Source organism: Equus asinus, chromosome 17, assembly GCF_041296235.1.
Source record: "Equus asinus isolate D_3611 breed Donkey chromosome 17, EquAss-T2T_v2, whole genome shotgun sequence".
NCBI classification, from domain to species: Eukaryota; Metazoa; Chordata; class Mammalia; order Perissodactyla; family Equidae; genus Equus; species Equus asinus.
The window spans coordinates 27751628-27764576 of record NC_091806.1 but is presented as its reverse complement, the minus strand read 5'-3'; the positions used below and the strand labels follow the sequence as shown (position 1 = coordinate 27764576).

The following is a 12949-nucleotide window of genomic DNA, read 5'->3' as shown; positions in this document are numbered from 1 at the left end:
GGATTTCCCTTATTACCTGAGTACTGAGCCAGTCCTGATTCTCTTCTCTGGTCATTTTCATTGGTATGTGGCTCAAATTGGTAACACATATTATCCAGGGACTTTCAAGAAACCTTTAAGAGAATAAAAAGGGGAAGAAATGACTCCTTGGGGTGTTATGGTTCCAATCACCAGGCTGGAAGAGATGGCTGAGCAATGGAGGAAATGGAAGAGACCCAAAAGTTCCCCCAAAATGGTGGTCATGTGTTTTCCTCTCAGGAGGCCTTTATATCAGGAGATGACACTTTAAGAATTTGGTCACATAACCTGTCATACTGTCTAATGTATGGGAACAGTGCCCCAATAATTTGCTGTAAACATTGATGCAGGATCAAAAGCTATCTAGGGAACTTAACTGCACATACAAAGTGATTGACAGCCTAAGCTTTGTCATCAGTTAGAGCTGGTTCCAATGTCTGGTTTGGCACTGCCAGTGGCCCTTACTGGCTCTATAAACTTGGGAAAGGGATTTAATCTCTCTGATTTTAGTTTAGGGAAATTCTCTAGTCATAAAGTAACTTTAAAATATTCCTCTCATTCCGTTATCTTTGGGAAGGGTTATGATATCTATTGGGATTAGATGGAACACAGCTATTGTGAATGAAGAAAGTGGGAAAAAAAAAGATTGGGTAACATTTTTTCCAAGGAGCTCTTCGTATTAAACTATTTCCACCAATGTTTTTCACATTTTCTTGGAAATGCCACTGTTATAGAGAATGGGGCATAGTGTCATAATCTTGTGCTAATCACAAATTCATTAGACGAAGAAGGTAAAGGACCATCCAGGTTATGGGAATAAGAGGAGATTCTTGCTTTCTTACTTCACAAAATAGATGAGCAACAGGCTTCCAAAGATTCCATAGGAAGGGCCAAATATGATGAAGTAGTGGATGTAAAAACTGCTGACCCAGGGCAATTCCTGCAGAAAGAAGCGCTTGAAAGTTAGATGCCATGAACACAATTGCAATTCCCCTTCATCGGGCTAGGGTCCCTTCACATACTGGCTAAATAATATGTCCTGTTACTCAAGGAAGCTACATCTGGCAGGGACCAAGCATTTTCATATTTCATTTTCTACCTGATCTAGCTTTAGAGAATGAGTCGTTACTCACCTCCCAACGCTTTCGGCTGTATATATGTCGCACGGTTTGCATGCTGATGTATCCAGGCATGAAGAAGGGAAGAACAACTGAAGAAGTCCAGAAGAAAAGATGGTGAATAAATGAGCAGATTGTGACCTCAAATGAGCAGGAGTCTACCTTTTCCCCATACCACCCCTAGAATGTTGCCCCTGAGAAAGAATGCAAGGTGGAGATCCACAACCACCTCCTAGACTCCACTGGGGTTTTTTGAGTCTCCGAGGATGAACCAGGAATTTGGTTCATACTCCCTCAAGGAGACTAGACAAGCTTTGAAGATTTGAGTCATTCTTGATGGAAGCATCCTGGAAGAGCTTCTTCTGCCAGCTTTCAAGTTTTCTCATGGTCTGTGGAATCCTTCAGTCCTTCACAATCTCTAGGATTCAGCCCTGTCACAATATACCAAGGTGGCAGAGATAAAGAAGGTTTACTCATTTCCTGGGTAGACGGTTATGTACCTGCTTCTCCCCTAAGACCAATGAGGCTGTCCGGAGCACAAGGGCATCTTATGGAAACCCTTTGGGTTTTGACTGACTCTCTCCTTCACCAAACTTTAGTCAAGTTCTCTGAATCCTCTTCTTGACTAGGCCTCAGCATTGGTCTACAAACTCTCAAACTCTGCAAATTCTCAACATAAATGATTTCATCTACCCTCCACACTAAGAGACTTGAACAAACACTAGCATAGTTTCTAATAGCTCAAGGCCAAATTTCTAGGATGACCGCAGCCCCCTTAAAGATCATGCCTAAGAAAGTTCAACACTGTCAACAAAAGGTACTGTTTGTTCAAGCCAAAACCTGACTATGGGCCTCTGACTTCCCTTTTCTTGGACCATTTCTGTTAGAAAATTTAAAATTATAAATCTTTCCTATGTCCCTTTGAGATGTATCTTCTACAATCCAGAAATATCTTTCTCAAGGACATAGGAGTCATCCTTTTGAAATATAATCATCAGGAAAGATAGCGCCCTGCATCCATGTCTCTGTGGGAGGGTAGGAGCCTAACACAGATTCCCTAATCACAGTGACCAGCGTTGCTTCCCCTCAATATCTTTCAGTAGTTTCCTTTAGCATGCCCCAGCGTTTAAAGTCTCCCACATTTTGATTCGCCAGAGTTGATCTCAGCTTATAATGAAGTCTCTATTTCCTGCGGCAGTTGCTTGAATAAAATCTGTCTTGCCACCTTTGAAAACACTCAGCTCTGTTTCTCTTTGACAGTTTGAGTGTGACTCATTTGTACCCAAGTTGCTAAGTTGACATTTGAAAGGAAAGGACACAGTGAAACAGCTGCTGAGAGCCCTATGGTTTGTGAGGTGGGCATTCTGCAGTGAATCCACACCATTCATTCATTCTTCATAAGCTAAGGGCATATTGCAGAACTATAGACATGGGACGTGAGTTCAGAAAAGAAACTCCAGCTGCTTTTTTCTTATGTGAACACACATCTAGTTAGGCTAGGAGTCAACTGCTTTTCAAAATGGGGCACCAATGTCCTCACCCCTCATTTTGGTCATGCAAGAAAAGGAGCAGGTGACTACTATAGGCAGAGGCTGCAGAATTCCAGCAGGAGCAGCAGGGCCAGTTGCCCCCATATCACAAAAATTGAGCCTACAGGCCACTCTGTTCAGGCATGTTACAGTTGAACAGTGGCAGTCAACATCTCGGCAAATTGGATTGTCTGCAACAGAGTTTCCCAGCCTTACCACTGTGGGCATTTTGGGCCAGACAATTCTTTATTGTTAGGTGCTATCCTATGTTTTGTAGGATGTTTAACAGCATCCTTGACCTTCTATCCCCTAGATGCCAGTAGCATCCCTCTGTCTCTGTTGTGATAACCAAAAATGTCTCCAGATATTGTCACATGTCCCATTGTGGGCTACATTGCTCCTAGTCAAGAACCACTGATCTACAGGAAATGTTTTGGACTTTCCCTGATTGGGGCTTATCTCTTGGATGTTTTAGACAAGCATATTTTGGGGTCCCGTGAGACCTTTATTTGTGAGCTGTTATGAGTTTGATTTTGATTAAGAGGAAAGCATTTTTGCTGCTGATGTTCTTTATTGGTACCAGCATTATTCAGCTACGCTAGTTTCTTTTAAACCTGGACCACATTCAGACCTATTATATAAATCTATATCTATGCCTAGCTATTAACCTATTTATCAATTGATTAATAGAGATAGATATAAAACAGGTACATATATGTATATCAGAACTATATATATACAACTGTCCACCAAGATATCTTCTACAGCTGTGTGTAAGCCCTAGGAACAGCCAGTTTTCTTTCACACAGAAGCTCTACAGGTATCTTTTACTCCCAGGCCTCTGCTTTTTCTGGCATCATCCTGTCAATGCTTTGGCATTCTTTTCCTATTTCTCTTTCCTCCTGATCCAAATACCACTATTCTTTTCCTCTTGACAGGTGTTTAGTCTATCCAGGATGAAAGTCCCAGATGCAAATCCCCTTGATTGGCATCCTTCTTTCCATCCTTATTGGAGTATCTCCTTCCCTGCCACATACCCAGAGTGGTGAGACAACTATTAAATATTCCTATTTGCCTTTCCATTTTCCTTTTCAGGTCTTCACCCCAAAAAGTCTGAAAGAAGACATGCTGCTTTTCTCAGTCACAATAAGACATGGGCTGGTCTTTGTCAGAGGGTTCCAGTCTGCATTTTGGCCTGACAACTGCTTGCCTCAAGGAAATAGGATGACAAGAAATGTGGCTGCAAAAAGACTCACTCATTAAGAAGTACAGGTGCTGCTTCTCATAGTTGATGTATTTGATTTTCCTCTTGCCATACTGAATGGAGAGAGAAGAAAACATAAAAGACAACTTCTGAGCACTACACACGAGGACATCTGTGTGTGTGAATGAGTGTGTATGTGAGTGTCTAAAATCTCTATGGAAAGAGCTATCTGATCGAAGTTCACTGGTGGTCAAATTTGAGGTAGTAGAAGAACCAGACCTGGAATGGGAGGTAATATTGTAGGATCTTTTGCTTTAATTAAATGTGGGAAATTCTTGCATGGATGGTTTATTAAATTTGACCATGGGGATTGCAATCATTTTTTTCTTTTTTATTCCCATGGAAGCCATTTTGAAATTTTCTGTCCTTCTGTAGAGAGGAGTGCTGATTGGGAAGGGAAATTTCTGATGAGTTTTCCTAGCTCTTCTTTAACTGGGGTGTATAGAATTCTTCTTGAGGCTGAGTCTCCATCTATATTTATTCATTCAAAATATATTTATTGAATGGTAATGTCAGCAAAGATATAGGCATGGGCCTTCCTATTTATCTCATCTTTCCTCCTTTGTGTTATCATCATGGATCTCATGGTGTGATTTTCTATTTCTAAGACATGATGATATTATATATAATCTCATGACAGGGAATTTGATTAGTTTTCTTGGGGTCTCCTCAGTTAATTTAGTCTTTCAGTGCACAAGACAGCAAATACCCTGAGAGGAAGCATAGAAGTAATGGTTATATCTCCAGTAACTAGCAGGCATTCAATCAATGCTGAATTGAAGGAATGAATGAATAAATGATAATTCACATTCACTCTGTATTTTTGCTGTGTGTTCACTGAGTTACAACACCATGGGTGGTTACAACATCAAGACACCATGAGATCTTGCTTTCCTTATTCCCTTGATAACTTCACTCCTACGAACAGATTTCCTATCTTGTGGATAGTAGAGTTTTTCCATCCTTCTCTTATTGTCAAAAACAAAAAGAAATATCATGGTGATGAAGTAATAATAGCTAATTTCAGTTACTCTCAAACTTACAAATATTTAAGAAGTGGGAAGCATGGAAGAAAGAGTAGGTAGAAAGTGCTTGGGAGTTAGCAAACCGAGGTGAAGGGCTGATTTTGAATATCACTCCAAAGGAGGACTCTGTGTCTTTCAGGTGCACATGACATGGCACATTGAAGATTTAATTCATACTTGTTGAAGGACTGAATGTTTGGAGAAACTGGTAGAAAGATTCACAGTAAAATGAGAAGAAAGAATAAGTTCAAGACTCATCAGAACTATTTTTTTGATGTGAAATAACTGAATTTTAGAGTTTAAATAATTTTAAGTAATGTCTGGTATGGTAGCTTTGAAACTATAATGTACAGATGTCTATGTTTTAAGGCATAAAACTCCCAAGAGCATCTGTAAAACATGGAGAGGTAACCATCATTTGTGAAGGGCCAGCATGTGTATTGAATATGGCTCTAATGAAGGAACTTCTGGAGAAGGTCAGGTCGCTTCATGAACTTCAGTGAGATGAATCTCACAGATTCACTATATGGGGGAATGATTAGAGAAATTAAAATGTCACAGTTTTGTGATGTGCATAGGAGTCCAGTGACATCAAGTTGGTCCAAATTGTTTGCGGAGCCATGGTCAAAAGCAAGTGATTTGTGATCACACCCAATGATTTTCTTTTTAAATCTAGGCAGCATATTTAATCTCCTAATTCAGCTGGGGAAGAGGGTGAGTTCCCCAAAGCTGACAAAGCCTATTTTCAAAGAGTTGTACATAATTTGTGGTTTACGTACCTACCACAGGGCTTGGGCAGCAAGTGGTAAAACTATGTTCTCCTATTTTTATAAAAGTCCTAAATTCTTCTAGAAAGAGATAGCACCCTTGTCCTCAGTACCTGATCCTCAAGATTTATCATTTCTTCCTGAGGAGTGATACTTCTGTGGCTGTCTTTATACCTCCTTTGGAGTTGAAAGAAGACTACCTCCTAACAACCTTGGCAATTGTCCTTTACACAATGACTTTAAGTTGAGGTTTAAAAAAAAATCAACATGTGATAATTTCTGGAGTTGACTTTTCCCCTTTTATTCCTGTGGTTTAAGAAGTCCAGAGGTGGGGTCTCTAAGTGTCTTACAAGGCATTTGGTCTGTGGTTTATGTGTAAATGAACCAAAAGGAACATTAACTAAAAACAACAGCACAGTATCTTCTAGCTGAGCTGGAATTAGTGAGATGACTAGATATTTAGTTGTTTGTGATTTAGTGATTGTTGAATACACTGACATGTCTTCTCTAAGTGAATGTTTCTATATGATTGTTAAATTTTGAAGAGTCATTGTCAACCTCAGTCATCTAGTTTCACTATCTAACATTATCTTGAGTTCTCTCAGAGGTAGTGACAGGCACTGGGCAGGCATCCCTCTGCCACCAGGATTGAAGCAGAGTGATATGAGTTATCATATTCCCCACTGTAGCAGGTTGGACTTAATGACCTGTATGGTCATAGAGTCATGCGCTCCACATCTCCTATTCTTACATCCCCCGATTCAGTTATTTCAAATCTGTAACTTGGATTCAAAGGAGTGACGTCCTCAGAATATGCTTGAAGCTGGAACCTCCAGCTTGATCTTTCCAAGACAAGGCTGTAGGCTTTTCCAAGAACCACTTCCAGGAACATTTCTCTGATGCTGTTTGTTTCAAAATATACCTCAACAGGTAGTAAATCTCCAAACAGAAACAGTGGCTGAAAACTAATATCTGGGTCTTTGGAGTAGATGTTCGGTTTTCCATGATGCTGGGGGTGTGCTGAAATCCACAAATTTCTTGATACACCCTGAGGAGAAGAGAGAGTTCATTAGCTGCAAGATTTATTTCCTGAAATATCCTTCACTACCTTAGTTTTCTGAATGCATCTCCAAAGTCAAAATAAGATATTTGACCTTCTCAAACTTATCCCCACAGCTGGGTCACAGAATGATTCACTAGACGGAGGCTCTCCAAGCCTACAAACAAATAATTATCTGATTCAGGAACATAATTTCAGGCTTAAACAACTCTGGATAATGAAAAATCATAAAAACCTGTTGAAATAAAATGTTTTTCCATATTTCTGTTTCATGACTCTCACTTAAATGAAAGCCTGAAGGTAGGTGGGGCAGAGAGTATTCTTCCCATTTGACAAATAAAGCAAGCTCAGCTCCAAGACTGGAATTAGTTCTGGGGAAAAAATGGCCCAATCATTTTGAAGAATCCTACTTCAATGAATATTTCAAGGAAGTATGGATCTGAAGTGATCCCCTAGGGGAGCTTGGCTCACATCATTGTATTCACAGGCTTCAATGTTTTCATATAAAAATAAATTAGAATAACAATATTTCAGCTGATGTCAAGCCTGAGTCATCTCTGACGAGGTTGTTTGTGGTTTTATCTCTCTTAATGAAAGTCTGAAGATCTTAATAGAGCAAAGGATCTAGAGGCGCATCAACCTAGTTTTGTATACTAGATGTATAAATACTGCTATGTGTTTTGGACAAATTACTCACCCTCTTTGAGGCTCAATTCCATCTCCAGTAAATATAGCATAATGACATTTATATCCTTGGGTCGTTTAGGGAGACTTGATACGCTGTACATAAAATGTTGGCACATTGAAATATTTAATTTCTCCTCCTTTCTCCCATTATGTTAATCATTTACAGAAGAATAAACAGTAGCAGTAGTTTTTTATTGAGGATTTGACGTCTCTCAATAAGTGGCCAATATGTGTTTTAGATCTGCACTGTGCAATACAGTAGCCACTAATCACATGTGGCTATTGAGCACATGAAACGTGACCAAATTAAGGTCACCGGGAAGTGTATAATACATACTAGATTTTGAAGTCTCTGGATGAGAAAAGAATGTAAAATATCATATTAGAAATTTTTATACTGATTACAAATTGAAATGATAATATTTGAATATATATATGGTAATAAAGTTCCCTTTTAAAATGTGGCTATTAGAAAATTTAAAATGACATGTCATTTAAGTGTGATTGGCACCATTTTTCTGATGTTGGTTGATTCATCTATGGTAGTGTATGGTGAGTATGCTTCAAAATCTGCAAGTGTTGCCTTTTCGTAGTCTTCGTTGAATCTTCTCTTAGCAACCCACCCCCCTACCCCGATCCATTGGGAGAGGGATTCTCTTCTCACCTCTAACACTCTCTAATATCCTTACAGTGGAATGTCTGTCTCTCTAGTCCCGATCTCTCTCTTGAATCTCATGCTTGAATGGCAGTCGCTTTCCAAACATTTTCTTTTGGATGTCTCATGATATTTCAAATCAACGTGTGCTACTCAATTTCTATTCCCCCTTCTGAGGCCCCACTACCCTCCACACTGCTGTCAAAGAGCATACCACACTCACTCTTAAAATCGCATATTCACTCATTTATTCACCCATTCATTATTTATTCTGAAGTATGTCTCATACATCAGATACTGAGCTAGGCATTTGGAATATAGACATGATAAAATAGTGTTCCCACACTTATGAAACATTCAATCTAATGGGAGTAGTAGGCAATTAAACAAGGACCGTATGATAAGCAATGATTCTCTTTTTCGATTAAATCTTCTGTGAGCTATCATTTGGCCTCTTCCACTAGCTGATTGCACGCTTTTAGCTAATGACTAACTGTGGAAATTGCTAATATGAGAAAAACGTTTTGATTCGTGATAGGTCAGGGAGCAGATCTTGACAACTCAAGGTCCTGGAGCTTAGAACAGTGATCAGAGTAATTATTGGTGTGATCTAAAGCTGCTGGCCCCACCCTTGCCCCTCTATCTGGAAGGCACTCTTGCTGGAGACCAAGGAGAGTGTGATCCATAAGGAAGTAAGGATTATCAGCTGCATGCAAAATGGGCTGCTTCTGCACCAAGTTCCATGCAGAAATCACCCTAAGTCATTCTTTATTTCCAAGGTAGATCCTTTCTTCATAAAGTATAAAGAATCTAGACTCTGGACTGAAACCATCCTGAGTTTAAATCGCTGCTACTAGGTGCGTGGCCTCGTGCAATTTCCTTATCGATAAAATGGATGAGGTTACCGGAAGGATTACAGGAAATGACATGCTTAACACTCCTCCCCCCAAAAATGTTTTAGGATGTAGTCATGGAAACAGTATGGGCCAGATTTTCAAGGAAGGTTCATTTTAAAGGTTCTGCCTCTTTATCCCTAAAATAACAATAGATTTTTATAGTTTCTGAAATATACACACTGGGGAGGACTTGAAAAATATGCTACAGGGAGTCCATTTTGATTTTAGGATTGCACAGAAGTTCCTAATGGGTGACGTTTCCTGCTTTATTTTCAAAAGGGCTCTTTTATTGTGTAAACACTGCAAAGAACAGAACATACATATTTTTGCACAGCTACTGAATGAAAATTTTAAGAATTTCCATGTCTGTGCGTTTTTCAGGGGGAGGGCAAATTGATACGAAGTCAGGTTTTGAAATTTGAAATTGTGATGTGCATATAAGGCAGAGAAGTTGATGTTTATATGTTAATTTTTCTTGATACCTCCCTTCCGCTCACTTTTCCTTCTGACAGGTAATTGCTCTCCTCACATAGCTGAAGCCTATGTTCATATTGCTCATGAATCATTGGTTTTTCTACAAAAAGGCAGAGTTTACTTGATTTACTTTCAGAGCTATTTCCCATTACTTTGTTCACAAGTCATCAAAGTCATATTTATTTCAACCAGAGCAAACTTATTTCTGAAAATACAATTGATTGAGAGAACTGTGTACAAATTTGAACCAATGAGAAAGCAGTGATTTTTTAAAAAGCATCAGCAAGAGTGGGGCTGATCTGAAATATTCCATACATTGACACCAAACCAACTCCAGGGCAGATGAGTCTCACTTTTCCTCTGACGTCCTCAGAACTGGGGAGAGAGGGTGGAGGTGTCCATTACCTGGATCTCACGATGACGTAAGAAACCATCTCTGCATTATTTCTGTGATAAGGATTTTTGAGTGAACCCAGAAACACTTCAACTATCCAACACTGGTGGATAAAGGGCAGAATAGGGTGCCTACATAAATTTTATGGTAAAATGAAGCTTGTCACATATAATGACAATATATTATTCATTTTAACCACTTTGAGTGGCAGACATATTTCTAATATGAATCTGGATCCAACCCTGTGTTGTTTAATCTACTTAAGCCTCAGTTTTGCTCAACCAGAGTGAGAGTAGATGAGAAGACTAGGTGATTCTAAGATTCTTCCAATTTAATGATGCCATGATTTATGGTCTAATTCCCTATCTTCTTAGTGACATAATTCAACATTTTTCTTAATGATTCTGGGTTCTTGTTTTGATTATGGAAAGATTGTGCTTAATATTGTTACTAATAATATTAGTAACAGCTGAACATTATTGAGCATTTCCCATATGTCATGCTTTGTGTTCAGCACAACACAGGTATATGACATATAATCCTAACAATATCCCTGTCGGGTTGAAGCCATCATCTATCTCCATTTTACAACTGAGGAAACTGAGGTTCATAGACATTAGGTAATTTGATCAAAGTGACCCAGCTAACTAGTGGCTGAGTTCCTACAGAAGGCAGGTCTGATGTTAGAGCCACAGTTCTTAATCCTGGCTGCAGGTTAGAATCACCTGGAGAGCTTTCAATACAGTGCTGACGTCCAGACCCCACCACAGATGAATTAAATCAGAACCTCTAGAGAGGGTACCTGTACCTGGGAAGCAGTGTTTTCTAAAAGCTCTTCAGATGACTGTAAATGACAGCCAGAAAGGAGGAGCCAGAATGACTCCTCAATATTAGCTCCTAATATGAGAGATGGGAACCCTGAGGGCCAGAGCTAGTATGTGACTTACTCAAGGTCACACAATAAGCATTATCAGAGGCAGGGCTAGAAGCCATTCTTAGTAGTCCTGCTCTGTTACCAAAGTTTCTTCATTCATTCATGCATTCATTCATTCATTCATTCAACAAATACTTATTGAAGACCTCCTATGTGCTGCACTGCAATGTGCATTGCGTAGGAGTGTGTGCCTCCCCTCCTGGAGCTACGTTAGGGGGGATAAAACCAACTGCCATCATCATCACCTTTCTTTCAGCAGTCTAGGTTTTGTAACCCAAGAATCTTGAACAGAGCCATCTGTAATTTCTTGCCCATCCTTTCTCTTTCTCTTCATATTTGTCTATTTTCCTGCATTTTTTCTTTTATTTCTTCATAGTCCCAGCCCTCTGGAATTAATCACGTTTGCTGGCATCCCTCAGCTTCCCAACGATAAATGTCCAGACCCGTCCTAAGAATACTCCCTCTCATGATTTTACAGGCACACCTTCATTTGTAAAGATGCAATCCTTCTCCCGTGAGGTGGCTCCTTAATGAGGTACCAGGGATTGGGCCAAATAGTTTACTGGGATAAGGAAAAATATTAGAATTTCTTGAATAAAAATAAATCTTATCCTTATAAAATTCTAATTTTAGCATATATATTATAATGTTATATTACATATTAGTATATATAAATATATGTATATATAATACCTACATTGTTAGCATATTTATTTTTATTTGTGGGGTTGTAAAAACAGTTTTTATTGAGATCAGTGAACAGTCAAGGAAGCTTGGAAACTGGTGCCTTAGCAAATGACATTCAAGAATCCCATCACACTTCCTGAACATCTCATACCTTGAGATGACACATCAAATTTGTGCATCAGGCGGTTGTACTTGGACTTCTTAAATATGGATAGGTGTTCTGCATCATGCTGTAAAAACGCACTCTGAACCTAGAAGAGATCAAATTGTGGTTAGAGAAATTGGGAAGTCAAGAGGTAATTAATAAATCAGCCTGCTAGTAGATTCAGGAGTCAGTTTGAGAACAAGAGTGTGAGATCTTCTCTGACCTCAAGCTAAGTTTACTTTGTATTTCTCACATATGTCGCTTTCTTTCCCACCTCCATGCTTTTGCACAGATGACTCTCCAGCTGACAGTGCTTTCCTTGCCACCGTCAGAATCTTTCAGTGTGGAGTGGAAAGAGCATGACCTGTGGAGTCAGGCAGATTTGGGTTCTAAACCTTCTTCACCATTTATGAGCTGCAAGACTCTTGGTAAGTCATTAGTAGCTTGAACCTCAGTTCTTCATCTGCTAAGCAGGGATAATACCATCTTACTGATGGAGCTGTTACACAACTTAAATACATGTAAAGTGACTGGCTTATGCTAACCACCAAACAAATGTTTGCTTCCTTTCTTGTTTCCAAAAGTTGCTTTTCAAGGAATAAAGCAAGTTAGCTTTTCAAAAAAAAAATTAACGTATAAAATTCTGGAATGAACGTTGGTGTTAATTCTCCGTAAAACCTTCCACAGTTATTCCGATTAGAACTAAAAGCCTCTTTCTGCCACAATAGGACATGTTTTTTCCTCTCTTTGACATCCATGTCATTGTGTCATATAGTATGTTAGATATTTAAATGACGGTCTCCTCCAGTGGATGACTTATTTTCCACAGGCAGGGTCTAGATGCATTGGTATTTCTTTCCCTAATACCATGTTGTGCTCATAGAAGGCCATGCTCAGAGATTCATTGCCGGGGTCCCGCCCCGGCGGAGTCCAGGTTCCTGAGGGATGGACAGCGTCAGCGCAATGAGGGGAAAATAAAGGGGACGTGAGACTTGGGTTGGTGTTAGCAAGTCCGACTTTACTGTGCACAAGTGTCGTTTATATATTTTTCAGGATTAGTACAGAAATAGTTCCACAAATATTCTCAGAGAGATAAGGAAGTAAAAAACGAGCACAAGAATATTTATTAGCATTCTATTCTATACAGCATAAGGTTAATGGTAGTCTTCTCCGCAATTAACTAGTGTTTGTTGTCTCTAAGCTAAAGGAGATAGGTACCTAGGCATCTGTTGTGATTCACGGTAAAGTTAAATCAAAGAGAGAAGGTCCAGGCCTCCGGACAGGACAGCAGTCTGT

The 12949-nt window shown here is 39.4% G+C and overlaps 1 pseudogene; it reads right to left on the bottom strand.

The window, feature by feature from the left end:
* LOC139040590 (fatty acid desaturase 2-like protein FADS2B) overlaps positions 1-12949 on the bottom strand; it is a 58708-nt pseudogene that overhangs the window by 15326 nt on the left and 30433 nt on the right.